Consider the following 17,938-nt stretch of genomic DNA (forward strand, 5'->3'; position numbering starts at 1 on the left):
CTTTTGGTCACCCGAGCAGGCCTCCCGGCCTTTTTCCAGTCCCACCGAAATGGGCCAGAACCCAGGCCGGCCCATCCAACCTCTAGGCCACTCCCTCCTAACCCTAGCCCTGACCCCCTCTCGATCTCTCCCTCTCGTTCCCCATTCCGTCGCCAGCCACTTGTCCCGATCGGGATCGTCCTCGATCCCCCACTTTCCCCCGTCTCCTCCCTCAGGCCGTCACCATGCAAAGAAGAGGGAGCTCGATCCCCATGTCCACGCACCCCCGCGCCCGGTCCCTCTATCGGCGACCTCCGCCGCCTTGCAGCCTCTGCTTCTCCTCGCTGGCAGGACTCCTGCGCCTCCTTCATGGCCCTCCTCCTCCAGCCTCCTCGTCGTCCTGCCATGGACGCCGAGCTCGAAGCTCCGTCCGACCCTGCCTTCATGACCTTTGCCGAGCAAGTCCCTCTGTTGGAGCCGCTCGCTGCTGCTGCTCTTCATCGAGGTGCCAAGTTCCGTCGATCTGCAGCCATCTCCCTCGCGCCCTTCCTCCTAGCTGGCGTTCTGCTCGAGGACCAGCCCCGTGCACCCCTGTGCTCGTGGGCAGGGGACCCCAAGAGCGTCGCGTCATCTCCTTACCTCGCCTGCGCTGCCGGCGTCAACAACAGCAGTGGACCGGAGCCCCTGCCTTGCTCCACCACGTCGCAGCGCATCCGGCCATCGGCGTCCAACTCCTCACCAGCCAGCTACTACCTCGAGCAGTCCTGCCATGGCCATCACCTCCCCGACGCCCTTGCTGCTGCTGCTAGACCACCTCGGTGCCATCAGGGAGTACCATGGCCGCGACCGAGATCCTTGGATTCACCAAGATTGGCAAGTACAACGACTTACGGCACACGGACGACCACCGCACCGAACGCCAAAGTATAGGATGACCCGCGAAGCCCCTGGACGCCATGTACCACTACAACTGTTGCGTTCCGTTTCGTCTTTGTCAAGTACCCATGGACGCCAAGTACCACGATGTCGGTGCCCCTCAAATTCGGCTACACGAAAACGCCAAGTACCCCTTCATGTCAGCAAGACCCGCAAGTCGGACCCTGAACGATTGACGACTCGTGGACCATGTACAACTACCGTCGCCTTGGGTTTCGTCAAGTTCCTCTAACGATGACCCGAACAGCTACGAAATGCATACACTACTGTCGCCGAAGACCTGTGTAACAGAACTGTCAAGTTCGACTACCTTCGTGTGTACCTTTACTTCCCACGATGACCATGTATAACTACCATCGTGTGCATGTCGCGAAGTACCTCTTCGAAACGACCGAGTACCACTACCGTCGACCCTCGAAGACCCTGCGGACAGCAAGTTCCTCGTTGCGACCCCGAACACCTACGGAGTGTGTACAACTACGAAATGAGAACAACTACTTCCAGTACGAATGTCCCGAGAACGTCTACTTCCTCTACTTTGCACCGAACGAGAACCATCCCGATTGCATGCTTTGAAGGTATAACCCCGAGACAACCGCCCGTTAACGAATGCATGTGTTGTTTGAGATGCATGTTTGGATGCTGTATCCTCCCGTGAATGTTAGTTGTTTCCCTTGCATGGCACCGTCGTCGACCCGTGGGAACTCGGTATCCGAGATCACCCCACCATCCGTGCATGACACGCTCCCGTGACACTTCCTTTGCACAGGTATCTCCGTGAGCTACCGGAACCGATATGGTGCGTGGCATCATTTTCGGATTCATCGCCGTGGCACCCTTTCTTTCCACCACAGTGACAAATGCTTCATAATATGCTCTTGTCAACTTTTATTAAAAATTGCATAAAACTTGCACATGTCATCCGCATCATGGTAACAACATCAAGAATGTTTAAAATTGTTGTTTGCATTAAATTGCTAAATGCACATAGAGGATTTACCTGAATTGTTGTTTGATGTTTCCGACCTCATTTAAAATGCCTAGCTATGTATTTTACTCATGTTTCACCTCTTGCCATGTTTAACAACATTTAATATTGTTGAGTACATAACCAAGAGAGAACTAAATAAGTCATGTGGTGTTTCGTCAATATGCAACTCGTTGCATATTGAGCTCCACTTAACTTGTAGTTTTGTTTGTGCACTTTGCCATGCCATGCCTCTTTAAACCGGACATGTATCATACTTGGTTGTGCATCATGCCATGATTATGTGATGGTCGTTTACCATGTTGTTTGCTTATTTCCGGTGTTGCTTCTTCGGGTTAGTTCCGATAACGTCGTGTTTGTGAGGATCCGTTCGACTAAGTCTGTTTGTGTTCTTCATGGACTCGTTCTTCTTCCTGGCGGGATCTCAGGCAAGATGACCATACCCTCGAAATCACTTCTATCTTTGCTTGCTAGTTGTTCGCTCTATTGCTATGCCGCAATACCTACCACTTGCTATATCATGCGTCCCATATTGCCATGCCAAGCCTCCAACCCACCTTTCCTAGCAAACCATTGTTTGGCTATGTTACCGCTTTGCTCAGCCCCTCTTATAGCGTTGCTAGTTGCAGGTGAAGATGAAGTTTGTTCCATGTTAGAACATGGATATTGTTGGGATATCATTATTATATCTTATTTACTTTAATGCACCTATATCCTTGGTAAAGGGTGGAAGGCTCGGCCTTACGCCTAGTGTTTTGTTCCACTCTTGCCGCCCTAGTTTCCGTCATACCGGTGTTATGTTCCTTGATTTTGCGTTCCTTACGCGGTTGGGTGTTATGGGAACCCCTTGACAGTTCGCTTTGAATAAAACTCCTCCAGCAAGGCCCAACCTTGGTTTTACATTTGCCTCACCTAAGCCTTTTCCCCTTGGGTTTCTGGAGCCCGAGGGTCATCTTTATTTTAACCCCCCCAGGCTAGTGCTCCTCTGAGTGTTGGTCCAAACTAGAGCCCCTTGCAGCGCCACCTTGGGGAAACTTGAGGGTTGGTTTTAGTTGTACGGACTGCTCATCCGGTGTGCCCTGAGAACGAGATATGTTCAGCTCCTATCGGGATTTGTTGGTACATTCGGGCGGCTTTGCTGGTCTTGTTTTACAATAGTCGAAATGTCTTGTAACCAGGATTCCGAGTCTGATCGGTTCTTCCTGGGAGAAGAAATATCCTTCGTTGACCGTGAGAGCTTGTGATGGGCTAAGTTGGGACACCCCTACAGGGTTTTGAACTTTCGAAAGCCGTGTCCGCGGTTATGGGCAGATGTGAATTTGTTAATGTCCGGTTGTAGAAAACTTGACACTTAACTTAATTAAAATGAATCAACCGTGTGTGTGTAGCCGTGATGGTCTCTTTTTAGCGGAGTCCGGGAAGAGAACACGGTCTCGTGTTATGCTTGAACGTAAGTAGCTTCAGGATCACTTCTTGATCACTTATTATCTTCTCGACCGTGCTTTGCTTCTCTTCTCGCTCTCTTTTGCGTAAGGTAGCCACCATATATGCTAGTGCTTGCTACAGCTCCACCTCACTAACCTTTCCTACCTTTAAGCTTAAATAGTCTTGATCGCGAGTGTGTGAGATTGCTGAGTCCCCATGACTCACAGATACTTCCAAAACAGATGCAGGTGCCGATGATGCCAGTGCAGGTGACGCAACCCAGCTCAAGTGGGAGCTCGATGAAGATCTCGTTCGTTGTGTTATGTCTTTTCCGGTTGATCAGTAGTGGAGCCCAGTTGGGACAATCGGGGATCTAGCATTTGGGGTTTTCTTTCTTTATTTTGGTTCCGTAGTCGGACCTTGATTGTATTCTGGATGATGTATGTTATATTTATGTATTGTGTGAAGTGGCGATTGTAAGGCAATACATTATCCCTTTCTTATTCAGTACATGGGATGTGTAAAGATTACCCCTCTTGCGACATGCCTGCCATGCGGTTATGCCTCTAAGTCGTGCCCCGACATGTGGGAGATATAGCCGCATCATGGGTGTTACAAGTTGGTATCAGAGCTATCCCCGACTTAGGAGCCTCCTGCTTGATCGAATCGCTGACGCTGTTGAGTCTAGAACAAAATGTTTTGGAGTCTTAGGATTATATATATCGGAGAGTAGGATTCATTTTACTCCTCGGTCCCTTCGTCGCTCTAGTGAGGCCTCCTAACGTAGAGTTTTGACTCTTCTCTCCTCAAATTTCACTAAATTTTTTTAGGATCACGCGGGTATCCTGGAATCATTCTGATGGTTTTGTGACGAGAACATTATTCTTGGTGCCTCCTGACATTTCGAGGTTGTGGTAGTGTCCCGGGGAGTTGAGCTCCGAGGTGTTGTCGTCACAATTTTATCGTTGCAGTTCTGGAATACCTGAGTTCGCCAACATCGAAAATCTCTTTTATGCAGTTGTTGGTGAGATAACCTCGACGCCACCCAGTACTGGGGCGGGAGTTTGGGAGTATTGCCATAACTCGTATAACGGATGCGTTTCGAAGGTTGAGGTACACGATTTTCGAAGGTTTCTTTGTTATGTGTTGAAGGATGGATACAGCTGGATGTAGGAATTGTTAGTTTGGGTGAGATATGATGCTTCCCCTGTATCCCCAACACCTGATTGCATAACCAGAAAGTTTCAGGAGTTTGTAAGTGGGAATTCAGGTATATCGTAGGATATCTTTCCAACAGACACATGATACGATATGGGATCTATCGTAGGTTTGTTTCCGGCTTATTCTATAAGCCAAATCCTTTGTTTTGTTTTGAGTTGTGGTATTCGAGTTGCTTCGAAGTCAAGTGTTGAATCCATACCTTTTCCTAAATGGTGTTCTCATATTTCTATGGGAGTGCTAATCCTTTTCGATCATCGAGGTTGTCATGTTAATTCTTTTCCAACTGGCGTGTTTCTCTTCAAGATGATCCTACCATTTTTTCCCACCCGCAAGATCAACTCAAAGTCTTCTCAACGTTATTTGTTTCATTTGTCTCCAAGCTGTCTTTGTTTTCCCCACCCTCCCACCCTTTTTTCTTCGAGGACTAAGATTTCTTAATCAAGTATCCATCTTATTGATGTGAAGTCTCTCCATTCTTTTCCGTCAATGTTTTTATCCGGTGATTCTCAGGAAGATTCTAACGGAGCTTCAAGTTCATCATTCTTCGTTCCTTTTCTTCTCCGGTGGATCCAACTCAAGCTTTCAGTGTTGATCGTATTCCTTTCCTCGTTTCAAATGTTTTCTCATGCCGACTCACCTCTTAATCATGCACCTCTTGCTATTTTTGTATCCGGAGTGCTGAAGATGTCTCAGAAGATTTTTGTCTCCATTATCAATCCGTTCAAGATATCTCGAGGTTGTCATCTCATTCTATCCATTTAATTCAACCGGTGCAACCTCTCTTTTACATCGTTCAACGGTGTTTCTTTCGAGTGGGCCCTAACCCACAGGTCTTTTCCCAGGATCTTACCTGACTCTTCTAATTCTTTTCGGAGTTATTCTCAAATTCTTTTCCAAGTTTGACGTAAGAATGAATTATCATCAGTCATATGTCTTTCTCCAAGATCTGTCAAATTCTTTTCACCGTTGGCTCAACCTTTCTATTCGTCATCCCGGAGTATCTCAACAATTCATGGTGGTGTTTCTCGTCATCATTCTCAGATTTGAAGACCGAAGAAGAGTTTCTCTTAAATCTTGCCCCATTCTCTTCAAGATTCATGGTTCAACCTTGATGCCATCCTCTCATAATTGTTTTCCATTGTGAGAATTCTTTTCAACCATCCGGAGCAATTCAGGAGTCTTTTCAGTTTGAGTCTCTGAAAGCCATCATCTCAGAATTATTCATTCCAGCTTACAGCTCTCGTTCTCCAAATCTTACCGGTGCATCATTCAAGTATTCTCTAATCAGCTCGTGATCTCTTCGTTCACTTGTATCAAAAATCTCTCAAGTATCTTCATTCATTTTCTAATTCTTCCCAGTGTTTCGTTATCTTTTCTTTGTTCGTTTTTAAATCTTACCGGTGGTTCGTTGAAGACTTTCTTGCGCTATATCTATCTTAATCCTTTCTACGAGAATAAGTAGTATGCCAAATCCGTTGCTTGTCATCAATTTAAATTGGTGAAGGATAAGCATAATGTAATTCTTATTCTTGTTTCATCCAAATGATTCAATTCCTTATTCCGGAGGCTCATCAAAATTCTCAGTTTCAATTGTTTCATCTTTTCTTTCCCGGAGTTCCAAGCTCTCTCAATTATATCATCACGAGGATCCATCTAAATCATTGCAAGGCTTCACCTTGTGTTTTCAATTTCTCTTTCTTTTTATCATCCTTATATTACCAGAGTTCTTCATGGAGGCTCTACATGGTGGTTCGTCAAGGATTCCTTTCATTCTTCATTTGTCCTCAAGATTTCTCTCAAAGTTATGATCCGCCAAGCTATACTCTCAAATAAACATGGTGTTCAACACATGTTTTGTTTTGAGGAGTTCAAGCATTCTTCATCTTGCATTCCAAAGTGCAATTCTTTCTATCTTGTCTCTTGCAGTGGTGTTATGTCATTCTTGACAATTTCTTTCGTGTTTCATGATTCGCAAATTGTCAGGAATGAGGTATTTAAACCCATCATTTTCTTCCTTGGAGTTATCTTGGTATAGATTTCACCTAAAGCCTTCCATTGGGAATGTTGCTCTTTGTGGTGATTATCTATGATCCAATTTTTATCCCAATCACCTCGATGGAAGAAGCTTTCTATCTTTTCTAGCTCGCAATCAAATCTTGTTTCCGTTTGTGGCAGAATATCACCTCAAGTTTGAGATGTTTTTATAAGCCCACAAGCAGCTTATTATTTTCGTGGTTAATTTTTCTTTCAAAAACTCCGTTCAAGCCTTCTTCGTAAGGATGTTCCTTTCAAATTCAATGATGGCAGAAGTTGCCTTTTTCTTCTCCATTCTACGATTCCAATGATATATCTTCTATTCTTCTTTCCGGAGGCATTGTGATGTTGCTCTCTTCGACCCATCATCTTGTTTTGTCAAGATCATGTTCAATTCCTTCCATTTACAGTCGGAGTGCTGCCCAAATTATATCATTCTTATTCTTTCTCTATCTTGTTTTAACCGGAGTGATTTCAATATCTATCATGACACTTAACCTCAAGGGTTTTCGCAATGTTCTTTGCTCCTCTTTTCTAACGAAGTGTTTTCAACTTCGTTCATCTTTGTTGTATTCTTTTCTCGAAATTGTTTAACCTCTCAAGGTTCTTTGGTTTCACTCGTTTGTACAAGAAGCAACTTAGTGTTACCTCTTCTCTTCCTCTTCCATTTCCCTCCGGTGCCATCCTAGATCTCGGGACGAGATCCTCTTGTAGTGGTGGAGAGTTGTGACGCCCCAAGACCGACGGTCCAGATGCCCTCCATGTTTTCCGTGTCAGCTGTGTTTTATTTCCTTGCTGCATTTCATCATAGCATCGTTTGCATTGCATCATGTCATCAGGCTTCATCTCTTTTTTTTCTACAACTCAAAAAATAAATCGTGTGGATCTCTGATCCTTTTAAATCGAGGGAATGCACATGGTGAATTCTCTTTATAACTTATCCTCCCAATATCTAGGGAGCTATAACAAAGTATTCCATTTATTTGGAATCAACCCAAAACAAACTTGCATTTTAAATCCCTTCTATTCCCAAATATTTAAATCCTTGATCTTTCTCCTTTTACCCCAACCTAGTTGTGGAGCTTTGATAATATGTGAAAGTACTCGCATGCCATCTCCGGCAATTTAGGTTGTTTGGTCCTCCATATAAATCCCTTGACTCCTCTTCTCTTTTCCTCTTTCTTTTCTGATTTATGGAAAAGAAAACCCTCTTCTTTTTTTTTATTTTGGTCACCCGAGCAGGCCTCCCGGCCTTTTTCCAGTCCCACCGAAATGGCCCAGAACCCAGGCCGGCCCATCCAACCTCTAGGCCACTCCCTCCTAACCCTAGCCCCGACCCCCTCTCGATCTCTCCCTCTCGTTCCCCACTCCGCCGCCAGCCACTTGTCCCGATCGGGATCGTCCTCGATCCCCCACTTTCCCTCGTCTCCTCCCTTAGGCCGTCACCATGCACAGAAGAGGGAGCCCGATCCCCATGGCCACGCACCCCCCGCGCCCGGTCCCTCTGTCGGCGACCTCCGTCACCTTGCAGCCTCTGCTTCTCCTCGTTGGCAGGACTCCTGTGCCTCCTTCATGGCCCTCCTCCTCCGGCCTCCTCGTCGCCCTGCCATGGACGCTGAGCTCGAACCTCTAGCCAACCCTGCCTCCATGAACTTGCCGAGCAAGTCCCTCTCTTGGAGCCGCTTGCTGCTGCTGCTCTTCATCGAGGCGCCAAGTTCTGTCGATCTGTAGCCATCTCCCTCACGCCCTCCCTCCTCGCCGGCGTTCTGCTCGAGGACCAGCCCCGCGCACCCCTATACTCGCGGGCAGGGGACCCCAAGAGCGTCACGCCGTCTCCCTACCTCGCCTGCGCTGCCGGTGTCAACAACAGCAGCGGACCGGAGCCCCTGCCTTGCTCCACCACGTCACCGCGCATCCGGCCATCGGCGTCCAACTCCTCACCAGCCTGCTGCTACCTCGAGCAGTCCTGCCACGGCCATCACCTCCCCGATGCCCTTGCCGCTGCTTCTGGACCACCTCGGTGCCATCAGGGAGTACCATGGCCGCCACCGATATCCTTGGATTCACCAAGATCGGCAAGTACAACGACTTACGGCACACGGACGACCACCGCACCGAACGCCAAAGTACAGGATGACCCGCGAAGCCACTGGACGCCATGTACCACTACAACAGTTGCGTTCCATTTCGTCTTTGTCAAGTACCCATGGACGCCAAATACCACAATGTCGGTGCTCATCAAGTTCGGCTACACGAAAACGCCAAGTACCCGTTCATGTCGACAAGACCTGCAAGTCGGACCCCGAATGATCGACGACTCGTGGACCATGTACAACTACCATCGCCTTGGGTTTCGTCAAGTTCCTCTAACGATGACCCGAACGACTACGAAACGCGTACCACTACTGTCACCGAAGACCCGTGTAACGGAACCGTCAAGTTCGACTACCTTCGTGTGTACCTTTACTTCCCACGATGACCATGTACAACTACCATCCCGTGCATGTCGTGAAGTACCTCTTCGAAACGACCGAGTACCACTACTGTCAACCCTCGAAGACCCCGTGGACGGCAAGTTCCTCGTTGCGACCCCGAACACCTATGGAGTGTGTACAACTACGAAACGAGAACAACTACTTCCACTACGAACGTCCCGAGAACGTCTACTTCCTCTACTTTGCACCGAACGAGAACTGTCCCGATTGCACGCTTCGAAGGTATAACCCCGAGACTACCACACGTGAACGAATGCATGTGTTGTTTGAGATGCATGTTTGGATGTTGTATCCTCCCGTGAACGTTAGTTGTTTCCCTCGCTTGGCACCGTCGTCGACCCGTGGGAACTCGGTATTCGAGATCACCCCACCATCCGTGCATGACACGCTCCCGTCACACTTCCTTTGCACAGGTATCTCCGTGAGCTACCGGAACCGATATGGTGCGTGGCATCATTTTCGGATTCATCACCGTGGCACCCTTTCTTCCCACCACGGTGAAAATTGCTTCATAATATGCTCTTGTCAACTTTTATTAAAAATTGCATAAAACTTGCACATGTCATTCGCATCATGGTCACAACATCAAGAATGTTTAAAATTGTTGTTTGCATTAAATTGCTAAATGCACATGAGGATTTACCATAATTGTTGTTTGATTTTTCCAGCCTCATTTAAAATGCCTAGCTGTGTATTTTACTCATGTTTCTCCTCTTGCCATGTTTAACAACATTTAATATTGTTGAGTACATAACCGAGAGAGAACTAAATAAGTCATGTGGTGTTTCGTCAATATGCAACTCGTTGCATATTGAGCTCCACTTAACTTGTAGTTTTGTTTGTGCACTTTGCCATGCCATGCCTCTTTAAACAGGACATGCATCATACTTGGTTGTGCATCATGCCATGATTATGTGATGGTCGTTTACCATGTTGTTTGCTTCTTTTCGGTGTTGCTTCTTCGGGTTAGTTCCGACAACGTCACGTTTGTGAGGATCCGTTCGACTACGTCCGTTTGTCTTCTTCATGGACTCGTTCTTCTTCCTTGCGTGATCTTAGGCAAGATGACCATACCCTCGAAATCACTTCTATATTTTCTTGCTAGTTGTTCGCTCTATTGCTATGCCGCGATACCAACCACTTGCTATATCATGCCTCCCATATTGCCATGCCAAATCTCTAACCCACCTTTCCTAGCAAACCATTTTTTGGCTATGTTACCGCTTTGCTCAGCCCCTCTTATAGCATTGCTAGTTGCAGGTGAAGATGAAGTTTGTTCCATGTTGGAACATGGATATTGTTGGGATATCATTATTATATCTTATTTACTTTAATGCACCTATATACTTGGTAAAGGGTGGAAGGCTCGGCCTTATGCCTGGTGTTTTGTTCCACTCTTGCCGCCCTAGTTTCCGTCATACCGGTGTTATGTTCCTTGATTTTGCGTTCCTTACGCGGTTGGGTGTTATGGGAACCCCTTGGCAGTTCGCTTTGAATAAAACTCCTCCAGCAAGGCCCAACCTTGGTTTTACATTTACCTCACCTAAGCCTTTTCCCCTTGGGTTTACGGAGCCCGAGGGTCATCTTTATTTTAACCCCCCCGGGCCAGTGCTCCTCTGAGTGTTGGTCCAAACTAGAGCCCCTTGCAGCGCCACCTCGGGGAAACTTGAGGGTTGGTTTTAGTTGTACGGACTGCTCATCCGGTGTGCCCTGAGAACGAGATATGTGCAGCTCCTATCGGGATTTGTCGGCACATTCGGGCTGCTTTGCTGGTCTTGTTTTACCATTGTCGAAATGTCTTGTAACCGAGATTCCGAGTCTGATCGGTTCTTCCTTGGAGAAGGAATATCCTTCGTTGACCGTGATATCTTGTGATGGGCTAAGTTGGGACACCCCTGCAGGGTTTTGAGCTTTCAAAAGCCGTGCCCGCGGTTATGGGAAGATGGGAATTTGTTAATGTCTGGTTGTAGAAAACTTGACACTTAACTTAATTAAAATGAATAAACCGTGTGTGTAGCCATGATGGTCTCTTTTCGGCGGAGTCCGGGAAGAGAACACAGTCTCGTGTTATGCTTGAACGTAAGTAGCTTCAGGATCACTTATTAGCTTCTCGGCCGTGCTTTGCTTCTCTTCTCACTCTCTTTTGCGTAAGGTAGCCACCATATATGCTAGTGCTTGCTGCAGCTCCACCTCACTACCCTTTCCTACCTTTAAGCTTAAATAGTCTTGATCGATTGCTGAGTCCCCGTGACTCACTGATACTTCCAAAATAGATGCAGGTGCCGATGATGCCAGTGCAGGTGACGCAACCCAGCTCAAGTGGGAGCTCGATGAAGATCTTGTTCGTTGTGTTATGTCTTTTCCGGTTGATCAGTAGTGGAGCCCAGTTGGGACGATCGGGGATCTAGCATTTGGGGTTGTATTTCTTTATTTTGGTTCCGTAGTCGGACCTTGATTGTATTCTGGATGATGTATGTTATATTTATGTATTGTGTGAAGTGGCGATTGTAAGCCAACTCTTTATCCCTTTCTTATTCAGTACATGGGTTGTGTAAAGATTGCCCCTCTTGCAACATGCCTACCATGAGGTTATGCCTCTAAGTCGTGCCCCGACACGTGGGAGATATAGCCGCATCGTGGGTGTTACATCGTCCTATTAAAGGCCCGAATCTACTAGTGGGCCAGTTTACATTTAGTCGTGTTAACGGACCAAGATGACAGGCCCATGATGCGGATTATACATAGTGATTTGCATGACGGCCCGATTATGTACCGTAATTTTACGGTTTGGCCAGTTTACTGCGAAGACAGGATATATATACAATAAAATAATTGCAGCATCATGAATAAGAAAAAAAACTAGACTGTATAATAAAGAAATTACGGCATATTACATCCATTGGGCATCAAAGTTCGCCACTATGATAATAAAGCACAAGCAGACAACAGATTACATACACTGGGCATCAAAGATCGCCACCAATGCAATTAAACACGCCGACAAATTAATATACAAAACCGACAACACTTCAATAGAGTTCAAGAAAGGTTAGCCCTGCTCGGGAGCTGCAACGCAAGCAGCTGAGCAAGCTGATGAGACTACACTTGTTTGACACTTATATCCTCCTCACTCTGAAAGATAAACAAGCAGACAGATGACAAGTTTTGCACATATAAGTATCAGTGCTGACAATTGATCACATTTCTTACTGACGAATAAAGTGACACAGTTTAAAATAGCATTAACACAATATGGTATTGTTCAGGTCAAGACATGGCAGGAAATTACATTGTGAAGGAGTTGGCAGCTTCACGACACCACTGGATTACATATCAAGAACTCATAAGTATCAATGGTTAGTGTGCTGTCAATTTATCCCATTTCAGATTGGCAAAATAAGATCACTTGCTCTGTATAGTTTAATTTACATGGTATGAAGAAGGAACTTCGTTGTACAACTGAAAACTTAAATTGAGAAGGACAAACTTTTGTTTATGAAGTACATAATAAACTTTAAACATGCAGTTTGATGCAAACACCAAAAGTAAACAGCTGTTGCAGTCATGCCTAACCAAATATACACAACAAAGTTTGAAGGCTTGAGAAGGACAAACTTACATTATTGGTGAAGGCAGGCTCTATAAAGCCCTTGTCCATGCTGATGGGGGGGGGGCAATTCAAGAAGTTTACCACAAAATCTTCTTCATAAGCATTGCCTTTATTCTACATTTTGTTAACAGTAAATATAGATGTGACAATATAAGAAAAAATGGAGAATATTTAAGATAAGATGAAGAGTGATGCTACATAACCAAGTAGCTATAAATGTAAGTAAAGCGATACAGGCAAAAGGTACAACCAAGATCAATGCAAAGCTAAACTTCTTCAGTACCATCGGTGTTATCCAACCTTATGGTAAGAGTAAATATAGATCTTATGTGTAGAAAATGGAGGGCAAAGGAAAATGAGCTGCAGAGTGATGGTACATGAAGAACTACATGTCAATATAAGCACACTGATAAAGGACAACAGGTACTTACAAGAACAATGCAGCGCTAAAAAATTTCATTGGCATTGGATATATTCTACACTAATGTAACCATTCATATAGATCAGATAATTTGGAGCGAACAATTGATAAGCAAGCTATCTTGCATACTGTTGTCACATAATGAACCAGGTATGTATGCAAGTACAGTGATACAGGACAACAGGTACTAACAAGAGCAAAGCAGCGGACAACATATTTGTGATATCCCGTCGTTCTTTTCAAACCGGAATTCCTTTTCGAGCAGATTTCCTATAAAAAAGATCCGTAAGGCACATGCGGAAAAGTAGAAGTTCAAATTGTCATGCGATATCATAGACAGTACCTCATCCTCGGAACGAGACCAGTGCATAACAAGGTTATTCCATTCAATGTCTTCTAAATTTAGCACAGGAGACTTCACCAGAAATTCGTTTATAGACTTGCCACCAAAGTGTGATTTCCTCAGGTAACACTGATACTACTGTAATGCTTCCTTGAAAAGTGCAAGCAAGCTTTGCTCGTCATGACTATCCAGATTGAGCCTTGCCTACTTACAACAATGTAATGTGAATCATTGATGTGTTCAATCAGCAGAAAATAGGAAAATAATCACCACGAATAATAGCACTTACACGTAAGTGGGACAGGAAGATGTGAAAATGGTGTTTGGCTTCACTATAATCTTCCCATGATGGGAATATATGCACGTAGTCCCTAACAACAATGAAAGCATTGTCTTTTAAACTGGGAATAACTGGAATGGGGTTCCAATCTGTAGGATTTGCCCGTCTCTGCAGTTGGGATAGGTCTTCGGTTGGTGGACTTGCTGTACTTTTTGCTGGAGTGGGATTTTTTTGTGGTACGGCTGGTGCTATGGCAATTGAAATCGGCATACCGTTTGGTGGAGTGCAGGTCCTGTGTGGTTGGGCTAGTGGTGTGGCCAGTGAAGTATGGGTACAGTCTGCTGGAGTCGGTCCTACGTTTTGTGTCACCGGTTGTACAACCAATATAAGTGGGGTGTTGTCTGATTTCTCCGGCACAACCACGTTTTTCAAGGACTTTGCTGGTGCTCCTTCAGGTTCGGCAATCACCCTCTTCCTTTTTGATGTCTAATGCACAGGAACAACATTTGAGTGGAAAAACATGGTATGATGACAGGTGGAATATGTATTGATAATGGATGGGCATGGCATCTCGACATATATGATGAGTAAACTAAGCAGATGGCGGTGCAAAAAGTACAAGAAATGCAAGACAACATATGCAAGATACGTGTAATCAATAAAACCTTGCCAAATTAGAACAGACACCATGATGGGTGAACAGGACAGGCCATCTGCCTTTGACTCCTCGAGGTTAGAGTAGTCATTAGGATCATATTCTGAACAAGAATCAGCAGGTGGGGAGCGTATGAGTTTCATTGCATCCAGAATGGCACTCAATGTCTTGGTGCCAATTTTGTAAGTCATTGTAGTGTTTAGCTTCAAGAGTGGACTGCTGCTAGTGCGACACAAAGCAGCTACACAGATCATAGTGTAGATATAACGGGAAAACCGTAAGCATCAGAGTAAAATCAGCAAAGTGGAACTTGCTGGAATATATGTGCTAGTATTGCTGGTACGGCTAGAAAGGCTTCGGATACCAGCTCTCTTCAACTGAAGGTGCGGTACTATTAATATCGGTGTAACTTTCAAAGGCGACACAGCTCCTCACATTTCCTTGCTATTCTTATAGGATTCAAGTGGGCAGGCCACTACAAATCCTATTCCCATGTTTAAAAAATCCTACTAATCAAAGAGGCCCGAAGAGTTCAAAGTGTCCATCACAACCGACCGTATATACCTCTACACTGCAAATGTCCCTACTCATCTTCACTACAAGGAACATACTGTACTACTATCATACTCCCTCTGTTCCAAAATATAAGTCTTGGTAGAGATTTCCACTATGGATCACATACAGATGTATCCAGATACATTTTAGAGTGTAGATTCACTCATTTTGCTCCATATGTAGTACATGGTGGAATCTATACAAAGACTTATATTTAGGAACGAAGAGAGTACTTATTAAAGAAGAACGGAAGAGGAACATGCTAAAGAAGAGCAAGCAGATTTTGGATAATAAAATGTTCGTTGCACAGTGCCCACACATGATGAACTAGAGCGCATTAAGAAAGCAACTCCCTGCTGTCTCTCTATATGTGGTGCACGTGCTTTTCGAACGTAAAGTAGGAACATTAGCCGACCAATTAAATGTTATCTATTTTAGTAATATCAGAATCATATCAGATTCGTACTTGAGCAACAAGTTTGGAATTATGAGTGGCACGTTGTTTAGCTTGATGGATTCAGGAGCAGTGCTAAGCAGGTACGATGATGGTACTGAATATAAAGGCATGTCTGCATGCAAGTCGCGTGACTTTTGTCATTTGGGTCAGTCGACCATTTCAGGCGGTTGGATGAAGATCCTATGTCTCATAACCCTTCTTCTTCCTCGTCTCTGATTCTTCCGATACAGAACACCGCACGGGCCGCCGGCCGGACAACCGGCCCCCATCGCTTGTGTTCCTCCTCCACCCCCACCCCACCCCCACCCCCACCCACGCCGGGTTTTCTTCGTTCTGCGAGGCCCCACCACCGCCCCCCACAGCCACCGTCCCCACCCGAGCCCCTTCGTTCGCACCGGCGAACTCCGGCGAGCTCTGAAAAATTGACTGACCCAATTTTGAAATTTAGTCTACTGTGATTTAACTAGTGTGGAATATAAAAGGGGAAAACCATAAGCATTGAAAGTATAGTGTTGAGCGTGCCATGGTGGATCTGAAGGTGCAAACCGGACAAAGGCAACTTCGCAACCAATGTTTGCTTTCAACTAGCAAGTAAGTGATGGACAAGAAATCAGAGTTAAGCAGTGGCGATCTATTTTCTTGCTGAGATAAATAAGTTGAGAAGATACGAAAGAGCACCGCCTCTGGTGCGGCGCCGTGTATTCATCTGCTAAGAATTTGATGGTGCTGCGGTAGTGATGGCTGTCGGCGGCATGGAAGCAGATCTAGGAGGGACGGTGGCGGCGGGGCACGGTGGACGAGACGGTCATAGGAGTGGCGCTGGCAAGGTGGACGACGGCGAGGATGAAGCGAGAGGACGGGATGCAAGGATCCCGGTCCGAAGCCGTGGATGAGAGAGGTCGATCTCTTGTAATGGACGGCGGCGTAGGGGTATCAGCTCTGGCATGGTGGAGGAGGACGACGGTGGATGGGGTGGCGGACGGAGGAGGCTGGGGTGGAGAGGGTGTTTTGGCACCCACGTGGTACGAATGGGGAAATGGAGGTAGAGAGGAAGGGGGGAACCATGTCTTCAGGGCGTGCTTGTCTCAAATGGGAGGAAATTTACAAACTTAGCACCCATTTCAAATTTCCTACATCACAGCAATATTAGTCGGTTGGGGATAGGACGGTAATCTCACATACACCAAATATTTGCGGACGAGAGTTTGTTTTTGGTGCTCACCGTGTATGAATCGGGGATGGATTCAATTTCGGCCGAGGACACATTGTGTTTTGGCGCCCACCATGTATGAATCCGGGTGAGAGGCGGTTATGTCACGTTTGAGTGAAATTACAAACCTACCCCTATCGAAACATATAGAAATCGAGCAGATTGGCTTTGCGTGGCAGGGATAGTCAGTAGTAATTTCCATCTCGCAGATTTTGGTTTCAGGCGGTTGCTGCGACTTTCCCCGCTTCGTTCAAATTTTGCAGAGTGCACGTTTACCGTGCCAACTCAATTCGAATCCCATTTGTATTATGTTTTTTTTCGGGCGGGATCCATTTTCGAGTGGAATAAAATTCTATATACATTATTTTTTATATATACTTTCAAGAGCACAACACCTTTTATACATAAATATGGTTTACAAATGGCATGATCTCAGATTCATAAGGTTGTATCCATCAATTTGGATTTTCAAATATTTGAAACCACATTATGTTGAAATCCAATGTATGCATTCCTCACTAACTGTCTCCAATTAATGTGTGTTTCATGCGGTTTTTTTACTTCTCAAACATGTATAATGTGTTTCACACATGCAACATATAGTTAATCCCGTTTAGACATTAATTGCATATAAACCATGCATTGTTTCTAATTAAAGAATCTATGGATCACCAATATTGATAAACCATATAACATTACACGTGTCCCCAAATTCAAATGAATATGCATGTTTGATACACCAATTTGCGTTATGATATTATCGATGTCGTGATCTCCAGTTTAAATATTTGAATCCCATTTAATCCAGATATTTGTCTCATATAACTATCACTCATGCTTATATAGGACTATCTCTCTAGACATATACACGTTCATCGTCTCTCGGGTATCTCTCATGCTACTTCTATGTCGACAATGATCTTTTATCTTCGTAACACACTGACGGTACTCTCTCCCTCAGCCTTCATCACTCTATCTCTCTCTAAGTATATCTCGCTCCCTGCAATGTGTCTCTAACTATGATTCTCCATGTGGAATCTCTTTCTCTCACACAAACACAAAACTTTGTCTCCGGGGGTCTCATTTCTCTCTACTATTCCCCTGTGTGCCACTCGCACACCCCTCATACAGAGATGTCTTTCGCTCATTACGTATGAGAACCTACGACTCTTCTTCTTAAATATCTCTTTCTCACACACAAACACAAACTCTATCTCCCAGGGTCTCATATTTCTCCATGTTCTCTTTTATGTCGCTCACACACACACTCTCTCTCCCTAGAGATATCTTGTGTTCCCTCATATGTCTCTCTAGCTATCACTCTCGTTG

The sequence above is a fragment of the Triticum urartu genome, chromosome 7A, assembly GCF_056163025.1.
Source record: "Triticum urartu cultivar PI428250 chromosome 7A, HENAU_Tu73, whole genome shotgun sequence".
Taxonomy (NCBI): Eukaryota; Viridiplantae; Streptophyta; class Magnoliopsida; order Poales; family Poaceae; genus Triticum; species Triticum urartu.